The sequence below is a fragment of the Podarcis gaigeae genome (genome assembly GCF_964106915.1).
Source record: "Podarcis gaigeae genome assembly, chromosome: Z".
NCBI classification, from domain to species: domain Eukaryota; kingdom Metazoa; phylum Chordata; class Lepidosauria; order Squamata; family Lacertidae; genus Podarcis; species Podarcis gaigeae.
The window spans coordinates 33,024,772-33,044,668 of NC_139691.1; the positions used below are offsets into that span (position 1 = coordinate 33,024,772).

Consider the following 19,897-nt stretch of genomic DNA (forward strand, 5'->3'; position numbering starts at 1 on the left):
GGCACAGAATGAATGTTAAATGAACTAGCGGGCTCAGGGTCATAGCTGTCAACCTTCTCTTTTTTTGCAGGAAATTCCCCTATTCCAGCGCCGTTCCTGCTGCTTCCAACTGCTATCCCAGATTGTTAGATATCCTTGTAGACTGTCCCCGGGACAGGTGAGGCTGCTGATCCCTTATTTTCAAATCTGAAAGTTGACAGCTATGCTCGGGGTTCACACCTTCCCCCACACAATTGGACTGACAACTATCACATGCAAATATTTTTACTTGAGAGAACTATAACACCGGGAAGGCTCTCCAGGGTTTAGTTCAGCCACCTGCTAGGGGCAAGATTTTTCCCAAATGGCAAGTGAAGTGTTTGCACACCTATGTGTGAAAGTGCCCTTTCCCAGTGTTTGGAGGCATTATACCTCTGAACACCAGGTGCTGGGATCTGTAAGAATGGAAGACTGCTGTGGAGCACAGTTCCTTCTGGCTGGTTTCCCATTAGGCATCTTGTTGGCCACCGTGAGAACAGGGTGCTGGACCAAAATGGGCCTTTCATCTACTTCCCATGTGATCCAATTCACACCAAATGCACCATATTTTATACAAAGAAGTATGCTCCAGGTAGATAAGAGAGAACATGTGAAGCAGCTCCCCTCAGCTCCCCCAGTCTTAAGTTGCCTGGTTTATAGAATGAGAGGTCTCAGAACTTGCTATTGGAGACAAATAACCAGAGCTTAGTCATGCTGGCCACATGACCCAGAAGCTGTACGCCGGCTCCCTCGGCCACTAAAGCAAGATGAGTGCCACAACCCCAGAGTCGGTCACGACTGGACCTAATGGTCAAGGGTCCCTTCTGCAAACAAATGCAGAAAAGTGGAGAGAGAGAGAGAGAGAGAGAGAGAGAGAGAGAGAGAGCAAAGAATTTGAAGCTTTTAAAGAACATATATAAAAGATACCTAAAGGATATGTATAAGATCTGCCTGATTTGTGTCATTTAAAAAATACAAAATCAGAATCACATTCTAAATAGCTTATTCAAGCCAGACAATCAGCACACAGCAAATAGCTGGGACATTTTCTTGCATTTTTTACGTCACCTGCAAGGAGAGATATTCTACCTGATGCACATCACTGGCCTGCTGTCCATCATTATTGCAATACAACAGTGGATATTCCGGGCAGGCGAAAGGCAGAGAGTGAGTGGGAAATGAGATTCTCTGCTCTTGCATTCACTGGAAAGTACCGTGGCATCCTTAGCGGAGGGCGAAGCTGCACTTGTAGGCAGAGGCTTCATGAATTAAGTCTGTGCTTGTCAGACTGCAGGTGGGCGTATTGCATCCACTTCTGGTCAACACATTTTAAGGATGGGAGCATTTGTCAACAGGAAGGCAGCTAGGATGGTGAGGTGGTCTGGAAGCCAAGCCCTATAAGGAATGGTTGAAAGAGGTATGTAATGTGGAAAATGGAGCAGGATTTGGTTTCAATTGCAGCAGAGGATGGGACTAGAAACAATGGGTGGAAACTCATAGGGATTCATAGAATCATAGTGCTGGAAGAGACCATGAGGGTCATCTAATCCAAAGCCCTGCAATGCAGGAATATTGCATTGGCTCAAACCAACAAACGTCTGGCCAACAGCCAGATGCACTGACCCTTCGCACCAAAGACTCCCTTAGAAAGCCTACAGCACCCAGTATTCCCAGTCTCCCATCCAAGTACTAACCAGGCCTGACCCTGCTCAGCTTCTTGCACATTTTAGTTCAACATCAGCATGGCACTGAGAGTTGCATTCCCTTCTGGGCAACCCTCCAAGGACCACATGACAGTGGTGGGTGGGACCATAGGAAAAAGCAGGCAGAGCACGCATACAAAATTTTGCCTTTCTACAGTAGTCCTTCATCTAGGCACATATATGATCAGGGTTCAAAGACACATTCCAGCCCTTGCAAAACTACCTAAGGAATAAAATGGAGTGTACTAATGGGTGTCACTGGAGAGGATGTGTGGCCTTGGGAGAGTCCCAAGGGCCAGAAAGACCAGGAACGGACACATTTGGCCCGTGGGCCTGAGCTTCACCATCCCTGCATTAGGAGGCTGTGGAACAACTTGTCTTGGAAGGCGATGGGGCCCCTTGGTGAAGGCTGGGTGGCCATTTGTCAGGAATGTTACTATGCTAGAGTTCAGGTGCTCAGGAATGTTACTATGCTAGAGTTCAGGTGTTACTGGACCCAGTGGCATAGCGTGGGTTGTCAGCACCCGGGGCAAGGCAAGTAATTTGCGCCCCCTAACCCGTGGATTTGCACCCCCTAACCCTAACCCCCAGATGTTGCACCCGGTGCGGCTGGCCCCCCCTGCACTCCCCACGCTACGCCACTGACTGGACCCAACTTCCATCACACCAAGTCAACAGAGCCAACAATCAGGGTTGAAGGGGAGCTGAAGCCCATCCACATCTGGAGGGCGAGACCAGTAGCCAACACCACCTCCTACAGACAATCCCACAAATTATATGTGTGAAGGCACAGCAACCAATGAGCAATGGGCATACATTGGTGAATCAGAAGTGTCCCCCAAATGCTCCAATGGTATTGGTTCCCCATCTCCCCTTTCCATGAACCACTTGAAAATCGCTGATAATTCTTGGTGATTTTTTTCCCTGCCTGTTGTCACAATTGTAATGTGCCGTGCTAACATGCTGCATGGTTTTCGATTGTATTTTTATTGTTTCGTGAGTGTTTTTTTGCTTTTTTGCATTATGATCTGCATTCCATAGAATTCAAATTCAAAAAGAAAAAAAATACAATTTAAGAAATAAAAAAGCCACAAAGATGCAATTAGAAATCAATATGAGCATTTAATGTGGAAATGCCACGGACCACCTGAATGCAGCTTGTGGACCAATGGTGGTCCTTAGACCACAGTTTAGGAACCCTCCTCTAATGTGCACACAGCCTATTTAGTTCCCTAAGCATCCTCAGAAAATTAAGAATGGTATATTTTCCTGGTAGGTGTGGGACCCCCAGACCCTTCTCTCTTTTTTTGACAATTTCATTCTCTTTATAATTACATTTACACCCCACCTTTCCTTCAAGGGACTCCAGGTGGTTCTCTCCATCCTCAGTTTACCCTCACAACAACCCTGTGAAGTAGGCTTAGGTTGAAAGACGGATGGTACCTAGTGAGCTTCACGGCTGAGTGGAGAAGTTGAGCTTTGGTCTCCTAGGTCCTATTCTGTTCCTCTAACCATCATACATGCTGCACGGGAGAACACCAGCGATAGGGATGGTTGTTTTACCGCGCATTTAAATGTTTCTGCCTCCTTCTTTTAAATGTATTCCAGCGCCCTGCCTCTGGCAAGCACAGATCAAATAAATAAATAACCAAGGGAGAAGCACGGCCACGCGGTTCTTAGCGTCGCATGTGGAAAGAAAAGCCTCCGCTTTCTCTGGCGTGCTACACAATGATTCCGAGGGGCGCAGAGAGGAATGCAGATTCTGGCGGAGAAAAAGAAAAGTGAAATAAACACGAAGCTTTTGCAAGCAGAGCCGGAGGATGGAGTAGTTAGTTGCGGAACCTCCCTCCTTCCCTGCGACCGCTCGATCTGCTAATGCCAGCCCCTCGCTGTGTGTTTCTCCGGATCCGACACACTCACAAGGCCCGCCGCCTCCCCACCTTGCAGGGCGGGTGGTGCCGGGGGAGGGTTCACTTGCGGCAAAGGCGAGCGGAGCGGCCGCAGCAGAGCCTGCCTGGCCTACTTTGCAGAAGCAAAGCGCGCGTCCCCTACCAGCTTCGCGGAGCAGATTGGCGGCGGCGGCGGCGGCGGCGGGGTTTAGAGGGAGAAAGCAGCCACAGCCCAAAAAAATTGCAAAGAAAAGAAAGAGAGTAGCTTCCCGTTCTTTGGTTTGCCGCCCTCCCTCGCTGCGTGCTCACCCGGATACCCTCCACCCTCTTCCCCGACTACACGTCGGGCAGATTCGCAACCAAGACGGCCTTTCTGCAAGGGGAGAAACGCGTGTGCCGGAGCCGCTCCGGAGTCCAGTTTCCACCAGGGTCAGAAGTGGCCGTTTAGAAAAACACAAACAAACGCCGCGCTCATGCCCTTAGGCGGCGGACTCCTCCTCGCCGTCTCCTGAAGAGAAATGCAGGCCAAATCAGCCCCCAATCTTTCCCTCTAGGCCATGCACAGCCGCTTCACACATTACACACGTGTCGTTTACCTGGAAAGGAAAGCGCTTCCTTACAGGCAGTAGCGTGCGGGCAACTCGCATGTATAAATCGTCAGTGATTTGGTGCTGTCGAGGATAGGTGTTGTGTTTTTTTTGCAGGATACCCCCTTCGTCACCCCCGTTCGTCCAGCCTCACTGAATGTCTGGAGTGGGGACGCAGTAATGTTCGAGCCGCGGCTTCTTTCACAGTTAGGACCCACAAGAAAAATGAATGCGTTCCCTAGCCACGGAACTAGGTATTGTACACCTATCTCTATTTTCTGTGTCCCCACTTTATGTCATAACGCCGCGCACGTCTGTAAAGCTCTTGCGGGAGCATAGTTAAAGGCGACTTTGCCCGCTGTGGTAACGAATGTTTGGCGGGGTGGAGGCGGTGCAATTTGCTGTAGCCGCGTAACTCTAGTTTGGCTGAGGCTTCCCTTGCAGGTATGCCAAATGCACGTGTGTGCTGTCATACCATGTGACGTTCGACACGTGGGTAGCCGTCCCTTTCCCACAACCTATTTCCCACAAGCTGCTTTCTGCGATGGAAATGCAAAACATGGGAAAGGAGCCTTGGGCTTCTCAGGGGTTAGTAGACTTCAGCCTTCTCAGACCCAGGAGCCACTTTTAACTCAAACATTTCTTAAATTTTTTTTGGGGGGGGGTGTTTTTTTGTTTTTGTTTTTGTTTAGGCAAATCACCAGTTCATTAGGTAATTTCAGCCTTGCCTAAAAATGCCACCTCCAAACTTGGAAGCCGTGAAAGTGAGGGCTGCTCCCATGAGAGCCCTTTTGTTGGTGTTGGTAGAGAAAGAGGCTAGGATTAGGAATTGAGTAGCAAGAGAGAGAAAACTTTGCTTATAGGAGGTGTTCTGCTTTTCCACATTTCTCAAGGAAGAGTCCAGGACTCCTGGCTTTACAAAAGCGATTGCTCCTTCCTATTCCACCCGGAACTGAGGTTGGGCCACCAAAGCTGATTCAAGGTTTGAGTAAAAAAAAGTGATAAAATGATGGCTGCTCTGCAAGGTTGCTCAACCTTTTCTGACCGCCCGAGTCTATGCAGCAGCTTGAAACCACAGACAGTGCCGCTGAAATTCAGCAGGATGGGTCAGGAAATATGGCAAGAAGGAAGGAAAAACAGGTTGTGTGGAGGCTTTGCCAGGGCAACCAGACAGGTGGGGACAGGACAAAGCAGGGAATAACCATTTCTGGCTTTGTCATAGGAAGCTGTCTTATACCAGATGAGCCCATTGGTGCATCAGCACTGCCTGGCAGTGGCTGTCTTGGGGTGTCAGGTGGAGGACATTCCCAGCCCTACTTGCAGATGCTGGTGATTGAACCTGTGGCCTTCTGCATGCATAGCAGGTGCTCTACCGCTGAGCTACAGCCCTTCCCCAACATTCTGTGGTGCCACCATGTGCTCCCATCCATACCAATGATTCTTGCACAGGAGAAGTTCCCTTAGTGAATTGTGGCCTCTTTGACTTCTCTGCTGTATGCTAGGGAAGCTTTTTGTGACCCTTGGTCCTGGATTCCTGAAATGCAGCCTCTGAAAAAAGGGGGGTTGTGTGTGTGTTTATGGTCACATTGCCGCATGGGGAGGATGTTCTGCTTGTTACGGCTGGTTATAGCTGAAGGTGGTGGTGGTGGGGAGCTGTTTGCAACATATTTGGAGGGTGCTCCAGATTTAGCTGCAAGTAAATCCTTGTTGCTGTAAAACTCTGGACCAGGAAACTTTGAATTATTGGAGAGTTTAGCAAGCCTGGAGTAGTTTAGCAAGCTCAGTTTTCTCTTTTACAAAAGCCATCCTGTGTGTGCTTTGGAACAAAGCAGCAATCTGGCAAGTTGAGGGAACTGTGTTAAAAAAGCGGGGGGTTGTTTCCTTCATTCCTAAGGTCCCCACCCTCTTGTGCCACAGCCCCTGTGTCTGAAGTCTGAAAATTCCTAAGAACTTAAAATGTGCTTACTGTTATAACAGTAAATAATAAGATTGCTTACACCAGTGGCTTTGCATCTATTTCTTAACAGACTGCTTGAAAATAACTGAGGATCTTGGACCACATCAGTGAGTTTTCTGCCTGTAGTAGCTGTGCTAAATGCTGTATAGTTTTAAACAATACTTTTATTGCTTCTTTTGTTTCTTATCTTGTATTCCATTGTAGTACAATTTGCATGCCATAGAATTCAAACTACAATACAATAAGATAAAAAAAAATTAAAGCAGTTATAGTACAGTTAAAAACCAATATGTATATTTAATATAGACATGCCACAGCCACCTGATTGAAGCTAGCAGACCACTGGCAGTCCAGAGACCACAGTTTGGGAACTCCTGATTCGTATCAACTGGGGAAGTTTACTCATGGCACCACACTCTATATAATTCAGTGTTTCCCAAACTTGGGGCTCCAGCTGTTTTTGGACTACAACTCCCATCTTCCCTAGCTGGTAGGACCAGTGGTCAGGGATTATGGGAATTGCAGTTGAAAGCAGCTGGAGACCCAAGCTAGGGAAACACTGATATAATATTACAGGCAGTAACCCCAAAGCACACATTTTTTGCTCCTGCTCTGCACTGTGGAAAGCCCTTCCTTCTGCCATAAGTGATTTATCAGTCAGTTCCCCTTCCCAGGGAACTCTGGGAATTGCAGCTCTGTGAGGGGGAAAGAGGTCTCCCTATCTATTTTTAGCACCCTTAGCAAAATACAGTACAGTTCTATGATTCTTTGGGGAAAATCACAAGTGTTTACAGTGGTGTGATACTGCATTAAATGCTGCTGCTGCTGCTTCTTCTTCTTCTTCTTCTTCTTCTTCTTCTTCTTCTTCTTCTTCTTCTTCTGTGATCACTCGTAGCCGAGTAAGATTGTCTTCCATAAACACGGTTTTATCAATGAGTCTGTAAGTAACAGTGGAGGCCAATTCTGGATCCACACGTCCTTCCACAGTGGGGACATTGGTTTCTGGGTGGGAGTTGATTACGGTGTGGATTTGCCAAGCGTGCCTTCCTCTTAGCACATTTCTCCCTTGCGTCCTGAGTTCGAGTGTCTTCAAAGCCCATGACACCTTTGGTAAAGGCTGTTCTCCAACTGGAGCGCTCGCAGGACAGTGTTTCCCAGTTGTTGGTGTTTATACTACATTTTTTAAGATTTGCCTTGAGACAGTCTTTAAACCTCTTTTGTTGAGCACCAGCATTACGCTTTCCATTATTAGGTTCGGAATAGAGTAGTTGCTTTGGAAGACGATAGCCAGGCATCTGCACATGACCAGTCCAATGAACTTGATGTTGAAGAATCTGCATAGTGCAGATGTGGCCATTCTTGCACAGGGATAGGGAGCCTATGGCTGTTCAGATGTTGTCTGAATGCAGCTACAGCTCTGATCACCCCTGACCAATGGCCCTGCTGGCTAGGACTGATGGGAGTTGAATTCCAGCTGCATTAAACATCTGGAGGATCACAGGTGCCCCATACCTGCTCTAACCACCATACCCCATGGGTTCTAACACAGGAAGCATAAGAAACTGCATTATCAAGCTCAGTAGCTCAGTCCACAGTGACTGGCAGCAGCTGTCAAGGGTCTCAGTCAAAGACCTTTCTCACCTAGACTATTTAGAACTGGAAATGCCACAGGCTCTCCCAAAGCTTTGATATCACCAACCCCAGCAAGTCTGATTTTAAATCTGATCTAGTCAGACAATTTATTTGTGAGGGGGAAGCAATGCTAAAGCTTTGTTGTTAGCTTGGCATGATAACCACATGTAATAGGAAGCCCCACTATGCAATGGCCACATTTCCAACCCAGAGAATTATATAGTTACCTGTTATCTTGGTCAGTTTATATGGAATGTACTACTTAGTCATCAATTTTGTATAATTCTCTACAACTGAAATTTTGACAGTGGAGGAGTCAACAGAGGGAAGGCAGAAATGGGAGATGCACAGAGAAGAAATAATGAATATATGCAAACATAGGATGTACTGTTCTTACATGTTACCTGGGAGATCCATGTGACTGGCTGCTTCCAGACTATTGCTGCTTTATGAGTAGAATTCAGTTGTGCATGGTCAGATTCAGGTTGCATAATTAAAGTGGATTTTGTACCCTTGTACAATCAATCCACTTTTTAAAAGGATTTTTTTTTCCAGTAAGGAAAGTGATGTGAAAATGCACTGAGAAGTTTGAGATTATAACTGCTTGACCTAACTTCATGGTGCAAACAACTAAGCCACAATAGGGCTGGTGTGCAGCAACTCTTTCTGGTATTTTGAATTACTATAACATTATTAGTTTACAAAGTTTTGATTAATTTGTTGCTATTGTTTGCTTTATTTATATGCTGCTTCGTTTGTTATTACAGTGATCACAGTGTTAGTCGTTGTTTTTTAATGCTATCGTAACTATTGTGAGCTGCTTTGAGCTCAACATTTGGGAAAAGTGGGATACAAATATTAAGCCAAGTAAAATAAAATAAAAAGCAGCATGAATGTTCAACTCTAATCTTCTAATATATTGATCTACTTGTAAAGGAAGTTATACAGAGCCCAATTTGGATCAGGCCCATATTGTGGGAGCACAAGATTAAGCAGCTGGCGTGTGTGTTGGGAAGATGCAATTCCATTCCATACCCTGCAGCAGTTCCCCTTCCCCAATGCAAATTGCACCTGCAGTAATTTGTTGCCCAGCTTTTGCTCTGTCTTTTATGTTTCCCCCAATACAGCTAATATCAGGTATCAGGGACTAGGATTTGAATTTTAGTATCGGTATAGGGAGGACGGTCCTGATCAAATCACCTCCCATTTTACCCATGATGTTTTTAGGAAATCTAAACAGAAATCTCCTGCTTTACATGCAGTCTGAGGCTTTCTGGCAGAGTGGTTTGTTTCACTACTGTACCGAGTCATCACACACCTCTGGGATGGGAGACAAAAGTGTAGACTTTGTTTTGTTCCATTTGGCAGGGGTGAAACTTGACTTCATTTCACCCGGGTGAAAGACCCAGTTTGACACCTCCCATCGTGCATTTGTGTGTGTGCACGCACAAACACACATACACAGGCTGGGAACCTCACTGACACTCCTCTGGAAGCTTCACCCGGGGCAGAAAACCTGGCTAGACCCCTGTAGCCATGGCCCTGCATTTGGTGAAAGTGCTGCAGCTCACCTGTGTGCAATAAGTCCCCGGTTCTATCCCCAGAATCTCCAGGTAGATCTGGGGCAGAATCCTGTCTGAAACCCTGGAGAACCACATCTAAGAGAGTGCTGAGCTACATCAGCCAATGGTCTGACGCAAGGCAGCTTCCAATGTTCCATCTGCACTACTCAGATCTCATTTGGAGTATTGTGTTCAGGTCTGTGGGTCACACTATTAAGATGGTGATGTAGTGATGGCCACCAGTGTATATATATGTGTGTGTGTGTATATATATATATCAATAGGTTTAGACCATAGTGCTGATAACACCAAGGTTGCAGGTTAAATCCCCATATGCAACAGCTGCATTTTCACAGTATAGTAGTAGGGGGTTCGACTAAATCAGTGTTTTTCAAACTTGGGTCTCCAGTTGTGGTTGGACTGCAACTCCCATCATTCCTGCCCACTGGGATGATGGGAGTTGTAGTCCAACAACAGCTAGAGATCCAAGTTTGCTAAACACTGGACTAGATGATCCTCAGGGTCCCTTCCAACTATGATTCTGATTCTAATTTGAATAGAAGAGTAGAAGAGTTTGGATTTGATATCCCGCTTTATCACTACCCGAAGGAGTCTCAAAGCGGCTAAGATTCTCCTTTCCCTTCCTCCCCCACAACAAACACTCTGTGAGGTGAGTGGGGCTGAGAGACTTCAGAGAAGTGTGACTGGCCCAAGGTCACCCAGCAGCTGCATGTGGAGGAGCAGAGACGCGAACCCGGTTCCCCAGATTACGAGACTACCGCTCTTAACCACTTCACCACACTGTCTCCCCAGCTCAAGAATTAGGCAAATTCATGGAGGATGAGGTTGTCAATAGTCATTAGCCACTGTGGCTTGGCTCTGCCTCCACAATTGGAGGCAGCAATGCTTCTGAATATGCCACTTGCTGGGAACTTCAGGAAGGGAGAGTGCTATTGCACTCCGGTCCTTCTGACAGCCTTTCCACTTTAGTTTCTGGTTAGCCACTGTAAAAATAGGATGCCTGATTAGCTGGGGATATTGGTCTGCTCCAGCAGAGCTGCTGTTATGTACTTCTGAAAGCATTTTCATTTGTATTGATCAAGTGACTAGCAACAAGGTTATTAACCCAGGTGCTCAATGAGGTAAGTGGGCAAGCTTGAGACCTGCTGTGTTACCAAATGGTTTGCTTGCTCTAGAGATGAGAGGTCTGGTATGCCTCTGAATATGCATTGCTGGGAATCACAAGTGGTGGGAACAGGGGACAATTGCACTCAGGTCCTGCCAATCCAGCAGGGCTCTTCTTCCGTTCTTATAAACAGATTGGAATAGGTTAAGAGGGAAGCAATGTAGATGGTCAACAGTATGGAAAGCAAGTTATTTCAGAAAAGATGAACAGAGTTTGGTATGATTAGCCTAGAGAAGAGAAGACTGGGAAGTCAGGGGGCAATGATTACCACGGCAACATGACAGCAGTCTTCAAGTATCAAGTTGTTGTTGTTTAGTCATTTAGTCGTGTCCGACTCTTCGTGACCCCATGGACCAGAGCACACCAGGCACTCCTGTCTTCCACTGCCTCCCACAGTTTGGTCAAACTCATGTTCAAGAACACTGTCCAACCATCTCGTCCTTTGTCATCCCCTTCTCCTTGTGCCCTCGATCTTTCCCAACATCAGGGTCTTTTCCAGGGAGTCTTCTCTTATCAAGTATCTGAAGATAATTATTCTCTGCTGCCCAAGAGGGCAGGGCAAGAAATTGAATAGATTTAAGTAAGAGGAGGGTGAATTTTGGCTGAATATTAGGAGATGCTCCTTTATGGTTGGAGCGATTTGACATTGGAGCAGTTACTGGCAGGGTTTGGGGGGCACTAGGGGACCTCAAGGAGAGACTAAGAGAGACTGGCCCAAGGCCACCCAGACAGCTTTACGGCTTACTGGAAACTCGAACCCTGGCTTCTCAAGGTTCTTACCCAATAGTCTAATTCAGGGATGTGGAACCTATGGCTCTGCAGATATTGCTGGACTACAGCTGCTGTCATCCCTGACCATTGGATGTACTGGGAGTCCAGAAGCATATGGAGGGCCACAATTCCCCCATCCTACTCTAACTATAGAAACATAGAATTGGAGAGCCAGTGTGATGTAGTGGTTAAGAGCGGTAGACTCGTAATCTGGTGAACTGGGTTCGCGTCTCCGCTCCTCCACATGCAGCTGCCGGGTGACCTTCTTTGAAGTCTCTCAGCCCCACTCACTTCACAGACTCATAATCTGGTGAACCGGGTTCGTGTCTCCTCTCCTCCACATGCAGCTGCTGGATGACCTTGGGCTAGTCACACTTCTCTGAAGTCTCTCAGCCCCGCTCATCTCAAAGAGTGTTTGTTGTTGGGGAGGAAGGGAAAGAAGAATGTTAGCTGCTTTGAGACTCCTTAGGGTAGTGATGAAGTAAGATATCAAATCCAAACTCCTCCTCTTCTTCTTCTTCTTCTTCTTCTTCTTCTTCTTCTTCTTCTTCTTCTTCTTGAGTTGGAAGGAACTCTGAGGCTCCTCTAGTTCACCCCCCCCCCCCGGCAATCCAGGAATCTCAACTAAAGCATCCATGACAGGTGGCCATCCAAATTCTGCTTAAAAGCCTCCAAGGGAAGAGCGCCCACTATCTCTTGTGGGAGTCTGTTCCACTGCCAAACTGCTTTTACCGTCAGAAATTTCCTCCTGATGTTAAGTCAGAATCTCCTTTTTTTGTAACTTGAAGCCATTGGTTCAGGTCCTAACCTCTGGAGCAGGAGAAAACAAGGTTGCTCCATCCTCCAAGGGACACCACTTTAAATGTTGAGTCTCTTATAGTAGCAGTTTTAAGAATGTAAGAAGAGCCCTGTTGTATCAGACCAAGGCTCTTTTAGTCTAACAACCTGTTTCCAAGAGTAGCCAGCCATTTTTTTTTTCAAGGAAGGCTTTGTACCTATCCGTTTGCCCCCAGGATCTCAGATATAGAGGTACACTGCAACTGCAATGGAGGCTCAGTTTTCAGTCATGCCTAACAACTATTAGCGATTATAGTTATAAGATTGTGCTTTAAATTGCACTGGGAATCACTCTGGGGTAAGAGTTTGTGAAGGGAAGTGTGTGACTGTCCTAAATAAATACACAAACCTTCCATGGATCCATCTATCAGAACTTGCCACTGTCTTATAACCCACCCCACATGCTAATGCTGATACAGTAGAAAGAAATATTTCAGCATGGTACTGTTGGGTTTGTGGACCTTTCTCTCCCCCCCCCCATTCTTTTTCTCATGGCTGTCCTCTCAAGAGCCCTGTAAGGCAGGTCGCTTTCATTCCCTTTTTGCAGAAGGGGGAGCAAAGGTCGAGAGATAAGTGACTTGCCTAAACAAAGGCATGGGTCTGAGGTAGAGGTTGACGCTCCCTTTCCTGACAGAGGCTTCTGTGCCTCTATAAAGCCAAAATCCAGTGCTTCTCATGGCAGTAGTTCCAAGACACATAAAACACTCCTGGTTGAGTTTCCAGCTGTCATATTACTGCTGCAGCCTCTGTCAGGAAAGGAGTTGAAAGTACACCAGCAAAAAGTCTCCCTTTTATTGTTTCCCAGCAATCTGGGCTGCTTTAAACTCTGATCAACGAGATGATAACTCACCTCCTCTGTGGGAATGAAAAATGCACCTTTGATATTGGCAAATGTATTAATAGGGGGAAGTAGTCATTAACAGAAACTCCAGTATGAAGGTGTGCACTCTGCATTCCCATGGAGAAAGATGAGTTGTCATCTATAGTGAAGGTGAGTTATCGCCTTGCATGGCAGCCAGGAATTCAGCACAGGACTGTTTCTCCATCAATGCACATTTATGCTGAAGAAAAGCTTCCCCTGTGGAATATCCACCTGTTGTGTAGCTGCTGAAAGCGAAAGGGCCCTTGCCAGGAAGAAGTAGTTGCCAGCTATGCCTATCTCAGTTCACTGGCAAATAAAAGGCAACTTTATATTCTGCTCTGAGAGCATCACCTGTTCTTGCACAACCCCTGAGAAACACAGTTCTGTTCCGTTAGGGAACTTCTCCAGGTAAATGTTGCTGCACAGTCGGCTTACCAGGAAGGAAACAAGGGTCCCCTGGCAGAGGAGGGTCTGCTTGCCCTAGGGCAACCTTGGTCTGCTCTCAGCCAGTCCACCACCTATCTACTTGCTTACAAGCGGAATGGAGTAGCTCTGCCTGTCATTGGCTGTGGCTGGAACCAGTCACCACGGGCAAGGGGGAGACCACCCTGGGCTCCTAAGAAGCAGAAGTTGCAAGAAGCTTGCGTCCCTCTCCCTGCACCGCCCCCCTCCCTGCCCTTCCCAAATAGCACTCAGCTCCAACTGACACTTGCTCCAGGATTGCACAGCGGAAGCACTTCTGGTCCCATTTATCAGTCAGGGGACTAAAGACCGCTGGGTTGGGTGGGTTTGAGGCTTGTGTATATAACTCTCTCTGTGTGTGCATTATTGCAGTCTATTGCAAGTTGTGCTGGGGACCATTGGGGTTTTGAAAAGCAAGGTAAAAACATATTAATTAAATAATAATAATTAACAAGGCAGAGGCCACCCACTTTCCCTTTAACTCTGCTCTGCGCTGACCAAATCGAATGCCGGCTCGGGTATGTTTGTCTGAACCCTTAAAAAAGAAACAATTCTCTCTTTGCTCCCTTCGTGTAGACATCCTACTCGACGAAGAACTCTGGACAGCTCGAAACCTCGCCATTGTTTTTGTGACATTTTGGCTGGGTCCTAATACAAGCACCGGCCTGCTGTGGATTTTAGGGTTCATCGGAGCGCGATTCGTATTCTTCTACTCCTCCCACCAAACCCCTCAAATTTTCAGATTCGTGCAATCTGAGAACTAGCCCCTGGCTAGGTACCCCCAATTCAATCACCATCCTTTTGTTCTCTTTGCCTCCCCAAGAAGCGATCGAGACAAACAGAGCCTAACCCGGCCGTTCAAGAACTTTTGATAATTTAGGGGCTTGAGCGACCCGCGTAAGGAAAGGGAAGAGAGAGAGGCTCGTTGCGAATCCGAAAGCTTGCCGCACTTTGAGAGAAGCAGCCAGAACCGATCTCCACATTCCGAGACTCCCTTTTGCGCGTGCGGGCGTGTTGAAGCCCCGATCGGTTCACTCCCCGCTTCCTCCTCGCCATCCCTCCCTTTCACACGTTGCTTCGGCCCCGCAGACCCCTCCCTGGCCATCTTCCCCTAAACTCCCACAATCCTTTCTCCGAAAGCCAATCGCACGGTGGTTGCTTGCGTACATTCTGCCACAAACTCCGCCCTCTTCCCTCTTCACGCGACCAGCCTTTTTCGCGGAGGATGCGGTGGCGCCGAGGCGATCGTGCCCCACGGACGCGTTCCGAAGCCGCTGGAGGGCGAAGGTGGGAACACGTGTTTGTCTGCCATTGTGCCGCATGAGGTAATCCTTGCACACGACCCGGGAAGTAACACATTCCGCCGCTTAGCTTGCACGCACCGCACTCGGCTGTGTGTGTGTATATGTTTGTATGCATGCATGTATGTATGTATGTGTGTGTGTTTCTTCTTCTAATGTGGAAGATCGTACAACTTTGCAGAAAAGTTTCTTGTTATTGGTCGGAATAAGACGCATAGGAATAAAATGTGGGGCGAGGAAAGGGAGCACTGGAATACCTGTGAATACAGGCTGGGTTTTCGATGGGGTGTGCAATCTTACGTATGTACAGTGCAATCTCGTGTATGCCTACCCGGAGGTTATCCCCACTGAATTTAATGGGATTTGCTCTCAGGAAAGCGTGCATATTTATATATATATATAAAGGTGGCATTAAAAATGCAATTTATATATATATATATATATATATATATATATATATAAAATTGCATTTTTAATGCCACCTTTTCTACAAGGAGCTCAAGCTGGCACACTTAATTCACTTGTGCCCCCCTTCCGCTTATCCTCACAAGAATCCTGCGAGGTAGATTAGGCTGAAAGAGAGATCCCACATGATCATGAAGCTCACTGGGTGACCTTGGGTCAGACACTGCATCTCAGTTTAAGGTACCTCACAGGGTTGTTTGGGGGATTAACTGAGGAGGAGGAGAACCATTAACCATTAACCGCCTTGAGCTCCTTGGAGGAAGTGCTGGGATATAAGTTCGACAAATGCATAAATAAGTAGATGAGTTGGGATTTGAACCCTGGTCTCCCTGGTCCTAGTCTTGACATTATGACAACTGCCTTACACTGTCATACTTACCTGTGCCCACCTACCTGAGAGCAAGTTCGCATGGAACTCAGTGGGGTTCTGAGTAGACATACATGGGATTGTTCTGTCACTTTATTTATTTTAACATTTATATTATGCCTTTCTATGACAAGTATGCTCAAGGTGGCTTGCAGAATTTGAGCGTGTGTGTGTGTGATGAAGCGAGTGAAAACCCAATTGTTGTATTCAATATGCAGCGATAACAGCATCGTAAGAGACCTTAGGGGAGGGAGGGAAAATAAAACTGCCAATAACATAACACAGTTATACAAATCTATGGTGCAGCTGCACATACAGTTGTAGAAATTGCAGAGAAAGGTTCAGTAAAGAGCAAGTAAAACGGTGATGGGGCTGCAGCAATCCCACGTGAAGTAAAGCTTACAGTATTTGGGGCTTTTTAGAAAAAGGCAAGTCACAGGGGACATGACAGAGTTGAATTACGTATAGAGTGGAGAAAGTGGGTATAGTAGATACTTTTCTCCCTCTCTCATATTGTTAGAACTTGGGACCATCCACGGAAGCAGAACGTTGGAAGATTCAGGACACACAAAGTAATAGACTTCTTCATAAAGTGCATAGTGAAACACAATGGAATTTGCTGCCAAAGGATGTGGTAATTGCCACTAATGTGGCTTTAAGGTTTTTACACAAATTCATGGAGGATAAGGCTTTCAGTGGCTAACTAGCCCCGATTCCTATATTCTGCCTCCGCTGTAGGGGACAGTCGTACACTGACAAATAGCTGTTGCAGGAGAGCGAGCACAAGAGTACTTGTGCGGTTCACTTCCTGCTTGCAGGCTTCCTGTAGTCATCATTCTGGATAGGATGGGCCTTTGGTCTGATCCAGTACATAAAACACATTGCTATATATAAGCTGTAGTTAAAACAAATGAAAATAAAACCCTGCCAGAATAACATTTGGGAGCTTGTTCAAAAGCAGGCAAAAACAGAACCCTTGACAAGGTACTTTCCTGTTTCAGTGCCACAGCTGAAAAGGCCATGCTATGTTGTCCCTGCCAATTGCGCTGTTTCCTCAGAGGGGACAAAGAGGAGTACCTCAGAAACTGAACATAGACCTGAGAGAGGTCCAAAAGTTTCTCTTTGCTGCTCACCATGGACTGCTTCGGATCTGAGGTGGCCCTGAGCAAAGTGTAGAACTTCTGTCACTAGGCCCTGGTGAGATTACTTGGTTGTGCCCGCGGGAAACTTTACTCAGAACACAGCCAGACAGTTGATTTTAGCCGCCATTTTGATTTGCTGCAGGATGCTACATTGTTGGCATGGGTTGAACGATGGAAATGCGAGCTAAAGTCAGCTATGTGGTCTTTCTGTAATTCTCAAGTCAGTATGGATTGGTAAAATAGGAACTGGTCCATCTATCTATATCAAAAAGTCTTCTCCAGGGTTTCAAACAGGAATCTCTCCCAACTCATGCTGGGGTTTGAACTCAGGACCGTTTGCATGCAAAGCAGATGCTCTGACGCCGAGGCACAGCCCATTTCCCTGCAAATCAATATCTCCTTTATCTTAAGCTCTTTCCCAACATGATAACTGAAGCAAACAGTTGAAACTGGAAGTATACTTGGGGCTAGATTGAGGGGCATGTGTCACAGCTGACTGCCATACCTCAAGGGGCAGGAGTGAGGGGATCAACACATAGTAGAAACAGCCCGTTGAAAAGCTGGCACCAGTGATGTTCCCAGCCAGCATTGCATTCATGTTGCTGTTGTCATTTTGGTCACATCCGCACCACACCTTTATAGCACTATGATACCATTCCAACCATCATGGCTTCCTCTAAATCATTCTGGGGACTGTAATTTGCTAAGAGTGCTGAGAGTTGTTTAAGGGGCCTCTGATTTCCCTCACAGAGCTACAATTTCCCTCCGATTTCCCTCACAGAGCTACAGTTCTCAGAGTTCCTTGGGAAGAGTGAATTTTAGTTCTTTGAGGGGAAGAGGGATCTCCTAATGCAGTGATGGCCAAACTCGGCCCTCCAGCTGTTTTGGAACTACAATTCCCCTCATCCCTGACCACTGGTCCTGTTAGCTAAGGAGGATGGGAGTTGTAGTCCAAAAACAGCTGGAGGGCCAAGTTTGGCCATCACTGTCCTAATGGCTCTCAGCATCCCTAACAAATGACAGCTCTTGGGATTCTTTGAGGGGAGGGAAGCCATGACTGTTACAGTGGTATAACAATGTTTTAAAGGTGTGCTGCCGATGTAGCCTTAGAATCACAGAGCTGGCCCTGATTTTCTGCAGTGGGGCTATGTACATAATATTCCTACAGAGCAAAATAATTTCCTCAAAGAATTCTGGGCACTTTAGTTTGATAAGGATTCTGGGGAATTGTAGTTTACAATCCCCAGCAATCCTTAACAAACAAAAGTGCCTAGAATTTTATGAGGAATCCCCAGCAAAACTTAACAAATGATAGTGCCCAAAAGTCTTTGAGAAAGAGAATGTGTTTTGAATGTGCTTTAATGTGAGGGACGCAGGTGGCGCTGTGGGTTAAAGCCTCAGCGCCTAGGACTTGCCGATCGAAAGGTCGGCGGTTCGAATCCCTGCGGCGGGGTGCGCTCCCGCTGCTCGGTCCCAGCGCCTGCCAACCTAGCAATTCGAAAGCACCTCCGGGTGCAAGTAGATAAATAGGGACCGCTTACCAGCGGGAAGGTAAACGGTGTTTCCGTGTGCGGCTCTGGCTCGCCAGAGCAGCGATGTCACGCTGGCCACGTGACCCGGAAGTGTCTCCGGACAGCGCTGGCCCCTGGCCTCTTGAGTGAGATGGGCGCACAACCCCAGAGTCTGTCAAGACTGGCCCGTATGGGCAGGGGTACCTTTACCTTTACCTTTATACACAGCCTGAATCTCTTAAGGTATCACTGCATGCACACCATACATTTAAACCACATGGATTTCCCCAAAGAATTATGGACACTATCATTTGTTAAGTGTTGCTGGGGATTGTAGTTCCCTGAGGGGGTAAACTACAGTTGCCCATAAATCTTTGAGGGAAAGAATGTGCTTTGAATGTGCTTTAAAGCTATAGTGTGTACAGTACATAGCCCGGGGCAGTGGAGAACAAGCCCTTTTCTTCTGTGCAACAGCCCTTTGAGTAGTTGAATCGTAGAACTATAGAACTGCAGAGTTGGAAGGGACCCCGAGGGTCATCTAGTCCAACCCCCTGCAATACAGCAATCTCAGCTAAAGCATGTATGGCACATGGCCATCCAACCTCTGCTTTAAAAACCTCCAATGAAGGAGAGTCCACCACATCCTGAGGGAGACCATTCCACTGTCAAACAGCTCCTACTATCAGAGGTTCTTCCTGATGTTGAGTTGGAATCCCCTTTCTTGTAACTTGAAGCCACTGGTTCCAGTCCTACTCTCCAGAGCAGGAGAAAACAAGCTTGTTCCCTCTTCCATGTGACAACCCTTGAGATATTTGGAGATGGCTGTAATATCTCCTCTCAGCCTCCTCTTTTCCAAGTTAAACTTACACAGCTCCTTCAGCCGCTCCTCATAAGACTTGGGTTCCAGATCATTGGTTGCCCTCCTCTGCACACGTTCCAGCTTGTCAACATCCTTCTTAAATTGTGGTGCCCACAACTGAACATAGTTTTCCAGATGTGGTCTGACCAAGGCAGAACAGAGTGCTACTATTACTTCCCTTGATTTTGACACTGTACTTCTGTTGATGCAGCCTACAATAGCATTAGCCATTTTTGGTGCTGCAGCACAATGTTGACTCATGTTAAGCTTGTGGTGCACTAAGACCCCAAGATCCTTTCCACATGTACTGCTAGTAAACCAGGTGTACCCCATCTTATATTTGTGCATCTGGTTTTTCCTGCCTAAGTGCAGAATTTCACATTTGCCCCTGTTTAAATTCATTATGTTAGGTTGGGCCCAGTTCTCCAATCCGTTAAGGTCATTTTGAATTCTGATTCTGTCTTCTGTGGCATTAGCTAACCCTCCCAGTTTGGGATCGTCTGCAAATTTGATGAGCATCCCCTCAATTTCTTTATCCAAGTTGTTTATAAATATGTTAAACAACAGTGGACCCAAGACAGAACCCTGTGGTACCCCACTTGTCACTTTTTTCCAGAATGACAAGGCACCATTAATGAATACTACATTGGTACCTCAGGTTACATATGCTTCAGGTTACATATGCTTCAGGTTACAGACTCTGCTAACCCAGAAATAGTTCCTTGGGTTAAGAGCTTTGCTTCAGGATGAGAACAGAAATTGTGCTCTGGTGGCGCAGTGGCAGCA

The 19,897-nt window shown here is 46.7% G+C and overlaps 1 long non-coding RNA gene across 1 annotated transcript; it reads right to left on the reverse strand.

The window, feature by feature from the left end:
- Positions 1–882: 882 nt before the first annotated feature.
- Positions 883–4,817, reverse strand: LOC310836810. Its single transcript, XR_014560212.1, has 3 exons — positions 4,207–4,817; positions 3,070–3,483; positions 883–1,413 (listed from the first exon to the last, which is right to left on the reverse strand). It is a non-coding gene; the product is annotated as an uncharacterized lncRNA (long non-coding RNA).
- Between the last annotated feature and the right edge of the window lie 15,080 nt (positions 4,818–19,897).